At 37.6% G+C, this 13,924-nt stretch overlaps 1 protein-coding gene across 5 annotated transcripts in view; it reads left to right on the top strand.

The window, feature by feature from the left end:
* The window catches only part of NFIB (nuclear factor I B), a 169,740-nt gene that overhangs the window by 53,925 nt on the left and 101,891 nt on the right, over positions 1-13,924 (top strand). The gene's annotated exons all lie outside the window — the stretch shown is intronic.

The following is a 13,924-nucleotide window of genomic DNA, read 5'->3' as shown; positions in this document are numbered from 1 at the left end:
ATTTTGAAAATGTGATTGCCATAAACAGAAGATTGACTGTTGACTATCAGAAGTATAATGAATAAGTCATAAATTTAAACAAGAAAGGTTACATTAACAAGAGGCCTGTTTATCAGGTGACTTTGTGGAAATACAATTACAGTACTGTCCCACAAAAAAGAAAGAAGTGCTAAAATTAGGTCTGTAGAGTACATATTTTTCCAGTGGATATTTTGTTTAGTATTTTGCTTTGATAGTGATATTTTTTCCAAGAGACAAATTTGTCTTAAAGTCAATAATAATATAAAACAAGCTGCTGACATTTTTAGATAAATTTCTAAATTTTCAAAAAAAGGAGTTCCTATGTTACTATTATGATTCAGAGGAGTTAATCCAAATTCTTCTGAAGTGGGTAGAAATTTTTATGACATTTCCATCTCTGACAATTATGAGAAACATAAAAGCTTATTATTTTTTATCTTTGTATTTCATCTGTTACATGTATAGACACAGTGTCAAATCTGTATATGTCACATGCACGGGCATACTTTTGCATTTCTTACAATACAAGTTAGCTGGTTCTTCAGATTGGCTGTATTTGAAAATTATTTTCCTATCTCTTAAGAAAATGGTGGGCAGAGAAATTAAAAAAAAAATGACATTCTGAGGATACCTTTGGAAGGTTTCCATTTAAATATTTTGGAAAACTCCATTTATGTTTCACTTTCTTATCCTCTGCTGTGAAAATAATACTTGGACTCCACTGATTTATAAGACATTGCCCTCAACAGTCCAGTCAGTGAGTGGCAATTTGGGAACTACTTTAGACCGCTTAAAATGAATGTATTTTGGTGCTTCTTTCAGAAGCCTTTCTCCTCTTATTTTCTAAAACTTTAAGTAACCTTATTCTTAAGCCTCTTTGGTTTGGGTCATAATTAGTTCAAATGTCTGCCTGACAGACCATGGCTGATCAGGGGACTGGCCAGTCATTGTAAATAACTTCTAGCACAAACACATAATCACTTTGAAGGGTTCAGGCATGGCAAAAAAATTTAGCATTTTTAATTCAAAGGAAGAATGCAAAACTGTTTAAATCCCATAAATATAGTAGCTAGTCTTTTTAGTGTCCTTCACTATGAATGAAAAAGCACACTGTTCAAACAGAGGTAAGATATACATGTGCACTAAAGCTCTTAATTTACTTCAAACTCAGTCATATTACAGGTTGTCAAGACACTTTTTGTGGATATTAATAGCCAGATTTGAAAAGAGGACTTCTTTCTTACTCAGATTAACTTTCCTGTGTGGTGAATCTTTATGGGGAACAATAGTATTCTAGAAACTCATGAAGACTTATTATCCTCTAATTGTTTATCATCCTCTATATCCTCCTATAGCATATATCTGAGTAAATCAAAAAGAAAAATTAATCCTGTATTGTAGCATAAGTGCTGATTTATGTAATGTATTTAAGTTATAAATTTCTGAGTCTCAAGACACAATTGTATTCAATTAAAGAAAGTGCCTAGAAGCTAATTTCTTTGCCAGTGTAATTCTGAGGAATTCCACTTGAATTCTCTCAGAACAATTTTTTTGTGATTATGATGGAGGTGCCTGTATATCATGGCAGAAACATGCTGTTTATGTCTCCATTACTCAAAATCTGGTCTTAGACAAATTAGAGTAGATCATTGCAGGAAGGTTTCTTCAGCCATTTGGATTATTGTATCCTTTTCTCTCTTTTCTTTTAGATTATTAAACCAGAAAAATACGGTGTTTCAGTGAACTACTACTAAATGGGTGTTCATGGGGGAAGGAGAAAAGAAAGCCATAAGAAAAAGAAGAAAATATAGCACGGAAATTATATTTAATTTTACTTAGGAATCAAAAATATATGTTCATACCCATGATAATGCTAAAACTTGCTACCATGGATTGTAGCTGTGCATTTTGCAGTGAGGAAAGAGTCTGTTGGACTAGTCTAAGGAGAAATCACTTGCATTAGCTAATTTTATTAAAAATTCCCTGATTTCAGATATTTTCAGATATTAGAGGTATTCCTCAGTGATTTGCAAAGCCTCAGTGCATTTCTGAACATGACAGTTTATAGACTTTTCAATTGCCTCATTTAAACATTTCAGCAGGAAGGAGTATTTCAGATATTATTTAAACATTTTCTTGAAATGCTTAAATTTCTTTTTTTTTCTCCCTTTTTTATTGAACAATGAATTGTATAAAATAAATTCCCATGGAGAAAAATTATGTTGTAAGGTCTTTGACTGATACAAAATAATTGCTTTGTTGATTGTATATCCATGCATGATAAGATATGCATAAGAAGAAATCTGGTACAGAAGTATAAATAATACTTATCTTTAAGCCAGCATCTGTCATCTGCTTCAGCAGACAGTGTTTTCTTTCATTCCTGCATAAAAAGAGCCGAGAGATTTATGGAGCAGCTTTGTTTGTGCTCTGTGATGCTTAATCAATTTTTATTAAATTCTAAATTAAAACTTGGCTTTCTTCATAGTCTTTTTTTTTTTTTCCTACAAGCAGACATAGCTGATATATAGAACAGGAGAAGGGCTCATGACAGCCACTGAATTTATGTGAAGGTGGGAGGACTTCAGTCCTGAACTCCTGAACGCTTTGTTTTCAAAGGGGCCACTCTCAGTCACTTTTTAGAAGCTACACTGATATTTCTGCGACATTCATGAATATAACAGAACAATCTTTAAGTGATTAATATCTGGACTCCATGGTTGGTAAAATTATTATTGATCTTTGCAAGAAATCTGTAAAGGAATTTTTTATTAATTTGCAGATGGTATGAATGGTTTCTGTTAGTCATACTGTGCTTGAAGTTGGCTTTCATCTTTTTGTCAGTTTAAAACATTAGTTAATTCACATTATGCACGGAGATATGTAAATAAGTAGTGTTATCTCCATTTTACAGATGAAGAAATTAAGGTAGAAGTGCAAAGTCAGTTAGTCAGGGTCACATCTCTTGAATGAGGAAGAATATAGGCTACAGGAGTGCTCCAGTCCTTAGCTCAAATAATATCTCTAATTACTTTAATAAAGCATAGACACTTATATACACAAATTTTATTTTCAAAGTTTAGATACATGAAATAAATGACTCCTCTGACACAAAAAAATATATCTTAAAATTTGGTAGTTTGCTAGTTTGTTCCAATACTTTATCACCCTTACTAGTGCTAAATTGAGGTTGTTTAGCTTCACTGTAAAGTTCTTGCTGTGCCATTCACATAAAAGGACGACCTCTTTATGATCTGTTATTTTCTCCCTATGAAGGTACTTACACATGCCAATTAAAACACTTTTTTCCTTCTTTTTGAAGAAGTCTAGGATTTTGTCTGTAAATTCCAAGTAAGGTTTATGTCTCAATCCTTCTAAAAGAAGAAGAAAAAATGGTGCTTCTTCCACTTTCCTCTTTTTTATACAGCTATATCATGTTTTGTCCTGGTTGTGGCTGGGAACATTTATTGCAATTTCATGACTGAAGCCTTTCAGTAACAGATTTTGGGAATACAGACCTCCATTCTTGTTTTTTTCTGTCTGAAAACTCATAGGAAAGAACTTAAAAAGGACCATCTAGTCAGTATACTCAAAGGGTTTTTAACAGATAATAGAAAAATTTGCCTGTTTGTTGTTTTCAAGGAAGTTTGAAAAACAGAAACATAAAAAGAAATCTTTTCGTTTACCTTAACACCTCTGCTTTCAGATAGATTAGCTTGTGCCTTCTACACAGTCTCTGGTATGCACCAGTCTGTCTTTGAGATTGTTTCTTGTCCTCTTCTGAGTAGTAACACACTAATGACAAAGTGTGCTGAAAAGCAAATCTCTCAATCCTCAAAGCTGCTTTAAAAGACCCCCTTCAGTTTATGCATGTTTGTTTTAAGAAACACAGCAGAAATACGGAATTCACAGTAATGTGAAATCAGTGCGGCTGAATGTATTAATTTCCTTTGCTGGGCTTTTATAGAGAATCTGAGAAAATAACTTTGGTTAATAACTTTTAGAAAAGCAGAATACAGTCTTCAGAGTTTCTGTAGCTCAGCTTCTAATCCAAGGGATGTCAGTTCTTTTTTTGGTGTCCTTTCGCCTTTTTATCCACCCAAAAAGCTTCTTGTTATCTATTCTGAACACATTGGTTCTGTGTCCAGTGCAGCAGCAACATGGAAAAAAAGCGTGGAGCTGAGAAACTGGAAGAACTTGGAAAGGAAGACAAATAAAGAGAAGTGTCACTGAAAATTTAAAATAAAAACAGGATGTGGACATGATGTAGAAGAGGGCTTTCATGATACAGTGCAACTGTCTTTGTAGCTGCCCAGCTTTGTGCTGTATTACCGTTTGCCAATGTTCCTTTTTTTTCTTTTTTTTTTTTTTTTTTTTTTTATGAACATAACACAGATCTACTAAGTTTGTGTCTATTTCATGTGGAGTAAATTTAGACTAAATGAACTGAGTTTTTGGAGCCACTGCCAAATGAGGTGGTGATGATGGCTAGAGAAGTTTAGAGTTTGGGAATGCTTCTGACTGGAACACAGCACATACTGCATCATGCCTTTGACCATGGTGCTTTAGACATGCTGCCAAGTGTTTCTAACAAGATAGCGCTGTTACAGTGTTTTAATTTTCCTGTTGCATAGAGTACATTTCCTTTTTTGTTTTATAAACTGTGCTCTCCATGGTTTTTGTACCTCTGTAAACAGTTCTGACTATCTGATATGCTGGCATAGTATAAGGGAATTTCATGCAGATTGCTCATTGTTATATGACGTTATCCACTCCATACAGTTTTGGTAATATGGTCAACCTGAGTCCCTAAAATATGCTAAAGACATGAACATAATTTTATTGTTAGATGTTAGCAAAAAAAAAATCAACATCAACAACAACAACAAAACAAAACAAAACAAAGGGGCATTACTTGTATATTTTAAATGAACAAAAAGACAATTATAGGTATGAGGGTCAGAGGATATGTAATGATGTACCTTAACAACAGTTAGATCAAGATTTTCTAAGAAAAACAAGAGTATAGTCATCTGCTTTGTATAGGAAGAGTTGGAGTACTTTTTTCATAAAATTCAAAACCTCTAAAATTCAGTGAATATTATGGAAATCTCAAAAAGTATAGTATTTTAATCTACAAGCTACCTACGTTTATAGGTTGAAATTTTATCTCTTCAACAGAACAATGACATTATTTTTACATTTGGAAGTGGTCATATAAAACAACATTGAGTCTATGCTATAACTTCTCAAGTTATAAAATATACAGTGATGTTAAAAAGGGTACATTGCGTTTTATCTGAACTGTCATTTCCATCTTTTAGTCTTTTCCTTTTTTTGCTTTTTAATGCTGTTCTCTAACAGATCATGTAACTGGCATCTCCATTTGAACAGTAAAGTTCCCCCTACCTGAATGAGGTCGCTGTCTCATATCCTATCCATGTAATCATTATGTGGTAGCAATGATTCTGCAGGATCTTGCAGTCACCACGGGTACCTTAGAAAAGATTATAGTAATTGTGAATGTTTGTAACTGCAGAGGTTTGTTGTATTCAGCTTGAGGTATTTCTGAGACACTGAGCTTCGGAAATACTGAGTATTTTTAATTTCACTGTTAAGTATTTGTCACCATTCACCTTAGAGGCAGCAGCATATCTGTGGCGGATAACATGACTTCTAGTGGTATAAAACAATAGGAAAGTTTTCAATATCTTTTTTTGGTAGGAATTTTTAAAATGCTGTGGTGTTTGCCCAGTAGCATACCATATCAGCATGCAGTACCACAGCTCTTGTAATGTTAATCTGGTCCTCCACATCATAAGCAGTTTTGTCGGCTAGGAAGAATAGCATGGTCAATGCGCTGTGATGTGGTTTTGGCAACACTTCCATTGTTCCTTCATGCTTATGCTTTCAGTAAAAGGTATCTCTTAACCCTGAAAAAAATATGCTAACCAGTAAGTGAAAATTTACTTCTTGTGGCTTGGCTACCTTAGTTACTATTGTGAATAACCTTCCTATGTTTATGTTTGCAAGAGTGGTTTTCCACTCAGAAGGGTTACTGAGTCACCTTCTCAGCCTGTAGAACTTGTGTCTTTCTCCCCAGCAACATGGCTTTGACAAGTCAGTTCAGTGCTGGGCCATCAGAGCAGTAGAAAAACTGTTCACCACAAGTGATTTCCTGCTGGTGAGTAAATGTTATTGCAGAGCTGGAGATTAGGAATTGAAAAAAAATGTTAAGGACCAGGAGCTCTCTCTTGAGCAAAGCATTTATCTGAACACCCTTGCTGTTTCTGTTTATCTGCTTCTTTTCTGGGTGGGCTTTTTTTTTTTTTTTTCCTCCTTCTGGTAAAAGAGTGAAGAATAGGTACTGAGTTCCAAAGCACTGACTCATGGGACCACAATGAAGCATTAGGATACAGCCACTTCCTACCTTTGTTTGAAATCAACCGAATGGCTCTGGCGGATGCAGCCCTCTGCTGCAGGGCTTGGCGGAAGGAAATGCTTTTCATCTTTATGGAGTATGGAAAGTTGCTCAGTGATTACTTTGTGCATTGCATGTGGCAAGCATGTAAAAGGCTTTGCTGTGTGTTGCTATATACCTCATAGCCACCTGTGGCTCTGAGGTTATTCTGTCTTCAGGAAAAATATTTGCCAGGTAGTTAGAAAAGTGTGGCAAGGGAGATGAGATAACAAATTCTAAGAGCACTGTCAACTTGCACTCTTTCTGTTTTACAGTTGTGAGTCAAATAACCAGCTCTTCTTTGAATCTGAGAAACATTGCAACAATAAGATGAAACTAAGCACAGGAAAAAAATACTTTCTTGCCTGAAGCGATGCTAGGGATTTCTCTGAAAATAGGCTGTATGATTTCATGCTCCTATTTTTCTGCTCTGAGCACTTAACTCCACTTAAAGGGGGCTGTCATAATCTCTGAAAAGACAGCACATTTGCAGGTAGCAAATGCCTTAAAACACCCCAACTTTCAGGGTAGGTAACTCAAGGAATAAAGACAGTTGTCATTGTTCTAAAAAGAACAATGACAACTGGAAGGTTAGGTGGTTGTTGTGTATTTATCTTTAGTCTTGAAATTCATTGAAAATCTTTCCAATTTTTTTTCTGAGGTCTTTTATAAATGACTCTTGTGACCTTTCATTTAACAACAGTAGGCATAATTTTTCAATTTTTTTTGTTTTGTTTTTAAACTGTGTTTAATTTGTTAGTTTAGTGATTTCAATTACATCTCAGAGACAAATTTCTTTTGTTAACTAGTGCCTTATTGGCAAGTGAAGTTGGTATTAGTAAACATATCAAAAGAAAAGGCAAAAAAGTATGATCTTGGAAATTCTCCAAAGAAGGGTTAGGAAGCAGTGTACAGACAAATGCTCCTGCTTGGAACAAAATAGAAAAGGGTCCCTGGTTCATGCATTTGTCTGTATGTGTTTCTAGTTTTTGTAAAGCCAAAATTAAACACAGTAGAGTTCAGTGTTTGCTAATCACCATGTGTTTACTTTCTCTTCCAAAACTGAAGTTGCCAACCAATACATTTTCTACCCAGTGCTATGAATCTGTCCAAATAAACATGGGAAGTAGTAAAACAATGACACTATATGAAAATGTATCCTCATTCACTACACAGAGTCCAAAAATTTTCGTGAGTTTTAGCAGGAACAGAGAAATGTGCATTATATGGGCTCTCCAGCACATAAAAAAATGATAACATAACATGAAAAGAAAAATGTCCTGTAATTTACAGAGATGAACATTGATTATTTTATATAATTCTCTCTCTGTAATACCTCTGGGCTTTTGTGTTTTGTGTTTCTTGCGGTTTTATGTTAATGAGGAAGGTAAGTGTCTTTCAGAGAGCAAATGATCAATTCTGACTACTGTCTCAATCATTAAACATGTCCTTCAAAGTGAATTTTAAAAGGACTTCTGTCACAGATCACAGAGGCAACAGCAGAAACATTGCAAAATCAGTACCATGGAATCACCATGAATACCCTGAGTTGGCAGGGACCCACAGCAATCTTTGTGTCTGCACACAGGATCACCCCAGAGTCACACCATGTGCCTGAGAGTGCTGTCCAAACACTTCTTGAACTCTCTCAGGCTGTGACCACTTCCCTGGGGAGCCTTTTCCAGGGCCCAATCACTCTTCAGATGAGAAGCTTTTTCTAATATCCAGCCTAAACCTCTCTTCACACAGTTTCATGTTTTTCCTTCAGTCCTGTCACCATTCACAAGAGAAAAGAGCTCAGTGCCTGCCCCTCTTCTTCTCTGCAGAAGGAAGCTATCTACTGCAATGAGGTGGCCCCTCAATTTCCTGTTCTCCAGGCTGAAAAACCTAGTGACCTCACATGACTTCCCCTCCAGACCCTTCACTATCTTTGTGGCCATTCTTTGGATGCTCTCTGGTAGTTTCATTTCTTATATTGTGACACTCAAAACTTTCCCCAGCACTCGAGGTGAGGCTGTCCCAGCTCAGGGCAGAGCAGGACAATCCCCTCTCTTGCCTGCTGGTGATGCTGTGCCTGATGCCCCCCAGGACAGGACTGGCCCTCCTGGCTGCCAGGGCACTGCTGACCCATGCTCAGCTTCTCACTGACCAGGATAGAATCACAGAATCTCAGAATCAATTATGTTGGGAAAGACCTTTGAGATCATTGAGTCCAACCTATGACTAAGCACCACTGCATCAGCTAAGCAATGGCACTAAGTGCCACATCCAATCTTTTCTTAAACACTGTAGGAAACAGTGACTTCACTGCTTCCCTGGGAAGCCCATTCCAATGTCCAGTCACTCTTTCTGTGAGGATTTATTTTCTAATGTCCAGCCTAAACCCTGCTACAGCTTTAGACTCTGTCCTCTTGTCCTAGTGCTGGTGGCCTGCAAGAAGAGACCAGCCCCCCCTGGCTACAGCCCCCTTTCAGACAGTCATAGAGAGTGATAAGGTCACCTCTGAGCCTCTCTCTCTCCAGGCTAAAATACCCCAGCTTCATCAAGAAGTGCTCCTCATACCACTTGTGGTCCAGACCCTTCTCCACCACTGTTGCCCTCTCCAGATGTGCTCCCACATCCCAATGTCCTTTCTAAACTGAGGCCCCCAGCACTGAACACAGTGCTCAAGGTGTGTCCTCACCAGTGCCAAGCACAGAGGGACAGTCCCTGCCCTGGCCCTGCTGGCCACACCGCTGCTGACACAGGCCAGATGCTACTGTGCCTGGGCACAGCTGGCCCATGTTCAGCTGTGGTCAGTCACTACCCCCTGTGGGGCCCTTCCCACAGTACTGCTTCCCAGCCTCTCTTTCTCAAGTCTGTATACACAAACATAGCTGCTCCAGCCCAGGTGCAATACTTATCTTTTTTAAGCTTCACAGAGTCGGTGATTGCACAGCCCTCTAATTTAAGGTCTCTCTGCAGGACTCTTCTACCCTCAAGGGAGTCAACAGTTTGTCCAATTTCGTGTCATTGACAAAGTAACTCAGCATACCTTTGAGTCCTTAGGTAATGTTTTTTGCTTGTATGACCAGAGAATGTTGGATGAAACAGTCTTCTGTGGGTGGCAGAAAAGAAGCTGCCCGTCTTTTCCCGCCAGCCAAATTCAATTGATTCCCAACATATTTGGTCTATAGCAAAATTTATGATGATGTCAGCAGATAGTTCACAAATGAGTCAAAAGTAGCTTTTAGCCATCAGTTTTGTCTGTCACTGAGATGGAGAATGGGAGATGACCTTTGTCAATACCTCATGCTGTGTTACACACATTGGGCGGAAAATAAAGAACTAGGCAAAATGCATGGAAGAAGACCATGATACGAAGTTTAACAAACCTAACTCCTCAAGAACATACTGAAACATTTTAGATCTCATCCAAAGGAAGAGACTTTCAGGAGTTGATCCCAGTGTGTTTAAAATTCAATGGGAACCTATACTTTGGAGGCCCTCTCTTTTTGAGATGCAGTCCTGAAATGGCATTGTGCCCTGGGGATACTCCATGGTTGTCCTTGGCAGCCAGTCAGACAACTGCCTCTTTCCAACAGCAAACCACCTACTTATCCTCTGTAGATCTGATTTTTGAACCCCATCCAATCCGTGATACATTTAAGAGTTCATGCTTAAATCTTATGACTTTCCATGCAAGGTGACAACTGAGAACTCTCTGATGTTGCATTACATAATTCCCATACTTCATCTGTGGACTTTCTTTTGAAGTGGAGCTTCAATTACTAGTTCTGTTGGTATTTCCTTTGTTCTAAATTTTTTTTGGTGGTGTTTATGAACTTGAATGCTAAAAAAATATTTCTGTTGTAGTTGGGAGCGCATCTTTACTGTGAGGTGCAACTGTCGTGTTAGTCTGCAGCCACTCAACCTGAAATAAACCCAGCAAGAAATATGAATTTCTTACAGTGCTCTGTGACTGGGACACTCTGGCTTTAAAGTTGAGCAATTATCTCTGGGATGCCTAGGAGTCAGGCACTTCACTGTTAATTGCAAAGGGCAGCAGAAATGCTCACCCAAGCCAAGCTTAGGGCCTCTCTTCCTTTGTCTAGCTGATACATTCCTCAAAAAGTAGATTCTGGGGGACTGAGATTGAATAATAATAAAACTTGCTGAATATTGTTTATATTTCTTGAATAATTTAGAAAATAAGGTAAATGTAGTAGTTATCTGGAAAGCACTAAGCTTTGTCACATGGTCAAGGATCTTTTATTGCTTGCAAAAAAATTTAAGTTGTTAGAAAAGATTAGGATTTTTTTGTTGTTTGTTTGGTTTTCCCACATCAAGGAACACTTACATTAGTGGAAAAATTAGGAATGTGATATTTGCACCTCTGCTGAAGAAGCTGTATGAATAGAAAATGTCTGTGAGGGTGTAAGGGCAGTAAAAGCATGAAGAAAGTGCACCTGTGATTCCTCTTGAATATTTAATAAGGATTTTAAAATATTTTTATTCACACTTTGACTCACAGTTTTCTATTACATGAAGTAAAATAGGGGCCAAGAAAAATGTGAACAAAATCTTGATGACACTTGATAAAAGCAATGCTCAAAGCTCCTCCTTAGCCACTTTGCTTCCTCTGTATTTGAAAAATCTCTAGAAATGATGGTTGGGATCAAAATTTAATCACACTGGGCAGCACTGTGCAAAACCAACACAGACATAATATCTGCCCTAAGGAGTTTTATGGACTATTTCAGGGCTTGATGCCAGGAGAGGGTGTAGCAAGTAGTGAGAACAAGGAAGAAGTAGTAGTTCTAGGAACTTGCGACTATCCTGTCTTGATAGATAAACACTCTGCTCAGTGTCAGCATCATTCAGTGAGGTTAAGAAGCAAACAAAAACACTGGTGCATTTGGTAATCATGGCTAGTCATCCGTCTTGTGACAGGCCTGGTGAATTTATGAGGCAGAGCTACTGTCAGCTCTACTCCTCAGTTTTTATTATAGTCACTTTTGGGCAGGAGGTTTTGGGCCTCAGCTTACTAACTCCTTGTTTATGGTCTGGTTTTTGATATATCTACTCCTACAGAGGAGCAGCGCTGACATACATCTTTAGAATTTTTCTTTCCAAATGAAGAATATTTTCATAAAACAAAATTATGTTTTATGAAAATCTCTTGCAAATCTGACAAGATGAGAAATACTTTCCCCATCTGAACATATCACTCAGTGGGAGTCAACTAATAAGCAAGCATACAGTATATCTGAAACAGATAAACCAGTTTTCAGGGTACAGGATGCTGCATTCTTTAGTTGTTTTCACTAACTCCCCTTTTCTTTGCCTCATTTGGGGAAGGAGGCAGACTGCTGACAGATCATGAGCCAGCTCAGGAAGGCATTCTCTCTACAGGGCATCCTGAGGGATGTTCTCAGAGCTTGTAGAAACTGAACACCTGCTTTATTGCCCTGGGCAGGCAGGAGTGGCTTGTTATAAGAGGACCCCTTGAAGAGAGGTCACAAATTCTGTGTGGAAGTGCATAATACAAAAGAACTGTGCTATGACCACAGGAATGTTACCATATCAGACAGGATTCAGTGGTCCAGGTCCATGCACTTAGCTCGTGGTGCAGTCCTCCGTGTTTGATAGCAGCTGGAGGAATGTGCAAGGAACACATCAACTGACAGCTAAGAGAATAACCTGCCCATAGGGGAAGTTGCTTTCTCAGCTCAGGCAATTAGTGGTTTTCTTTTGCCTTTTATCAGGAGTTTGCATACTTTGTCTTTAGTGAGCAAGCAGTTCAGCTAGCTGAATAGGAGCTTTCACGTGGCTGTGGGAAGCTTTGAAAACCTGGTGTGCTCCTACTTTCAGAGCTGCTCCTGCTGCTCATAGGTACAGTATAAGTGGAAAAGGGCAAGCTGAGAAAGCTCAGAGCAGAAAGACAAGATGCATTTTGTTGAGAACTAAACAGTAAAATCTGTACAATTTACCCTTTTGTTTTGGACTGCCTTTTAACCATTTGGGCCAAAATGTGCTGCATATTATTGATGTAGGGATTTTAGTCTAGGCTATGATGTAGACATTCTAGTCCTTGGGATTGTGATACTAATCAGTAAACGAGACCAACACCTTCCATACCTAACCCTTTCTCATCAGATGTCTCACGGAAATATGCATCTCAAACACACCTGCTTCCACAACCCCAGTGTAGTTTGGCAAAGGGGATGTTTTGTAACTCCCTTGGGAAAACATAAACAGGGCTAAATATCTCATGAAAATGAAGATTTTCCTAAAATTTAGAGTAAAAATTCAATTTTTTCTCAACTTTTAGACTGCCAACTTGTTTACCCTCTTATTTCATGATATACCTCATACTTTTACCATTTGAATTCTTCAAATTGTTGTTGACACCAATTGGCCTTTGCATTCCACAGCTGCAGTCTAGTTACTGGACCTGAATTTTCAGATTGATTTTAATTTTCATTAAAATTTATAGCTACCTCACTATTATTGCAAGATCATGTAGAAAATACGTTTTCTCTTTGTCCACATAATTAAAGAGGTAATATTTGTTGAGTGGTTCTGGGGGACAATGGCAAATGCAGAGTTAAATTACCAGTTTATGTTGAACTGAACATTCAGTGTTGATGGATCCTTAATCTCTAAACAGATGGTTTACCACAGTCCCATTGTAGTTCAGAAGTACCTCTTGCATGAGAAAATGCAGTCATGCAGAAACTGTACAAACACTATTGACTTGCCCACTACTTGCTGCTGCTCCTTTTCTCTCTCTTCCTCCTCCTTTTTTTCTTTTTTTTCTTTTAAACAGAACGAAATGTTAGTTTAACTTTCATGCCCATAATGCCTTTTGGCCTTTTTACCTAAGATTTCTGTTTTGCTTCTAAATTAAATTAGTATGATGGATATGATGAACTCAAAGCCCTTCAGTATGAACTGATTATGAACTCCTTTTCAAATTTGACTGGTTTTTTACTATCAGAGGACATGTCTTTTGCTTCCCGTAACTCCTCAAATCATGGCATTTCAAATTCCAGAAATCCTGTAATGCTGTAATTTGTGAGCAAGAGAGAGAAGAAAAAAGAGATATTTCAGTTCCTGCTTTTGTTAACCCATGTTTTTTCTATGCAGAAAAAGAAAAGGGTCTCATTACTCAAAGCTGAAGATCTGCCAGCTTGTAAAGTATTCCTTTTCATATAAGGAAGATTAAGTTTGCATTTTATGCAAGTTCACTAGTATGCAGCTTTGTCTCTTGTCATACATCACGTAATTACTGCATTTCACCACCAGCAATCATTCTTAAGTTAAAACCAGCTATAAACCTCTCATTAGTTAAAAAAAAATAGGACAATGAAAGTAGGATGTACACCTTCAAAAAGAGAACCTACTGTTAAGGGAGTTAATCTCTTCATTGCACAATAGATAAAGAAAAAATAATTTTCA

Source organism: Fringilla coelebs (genome assembly GCF_963513975.1).
Source record: "Fringilla coelebs genome assembly, chromosome: Z".
Classification (NCBI taxonomy): Eukaryota; Metazoa; Chordata; class Aves; order Passeriformes; family Fringillidae; genus Fringilla; species Fringilla coelebs.
Note: the sequence above shows the minus strand (reverse complement) of the source record. Positions and strands in the feature narration are given on the sequence as shown.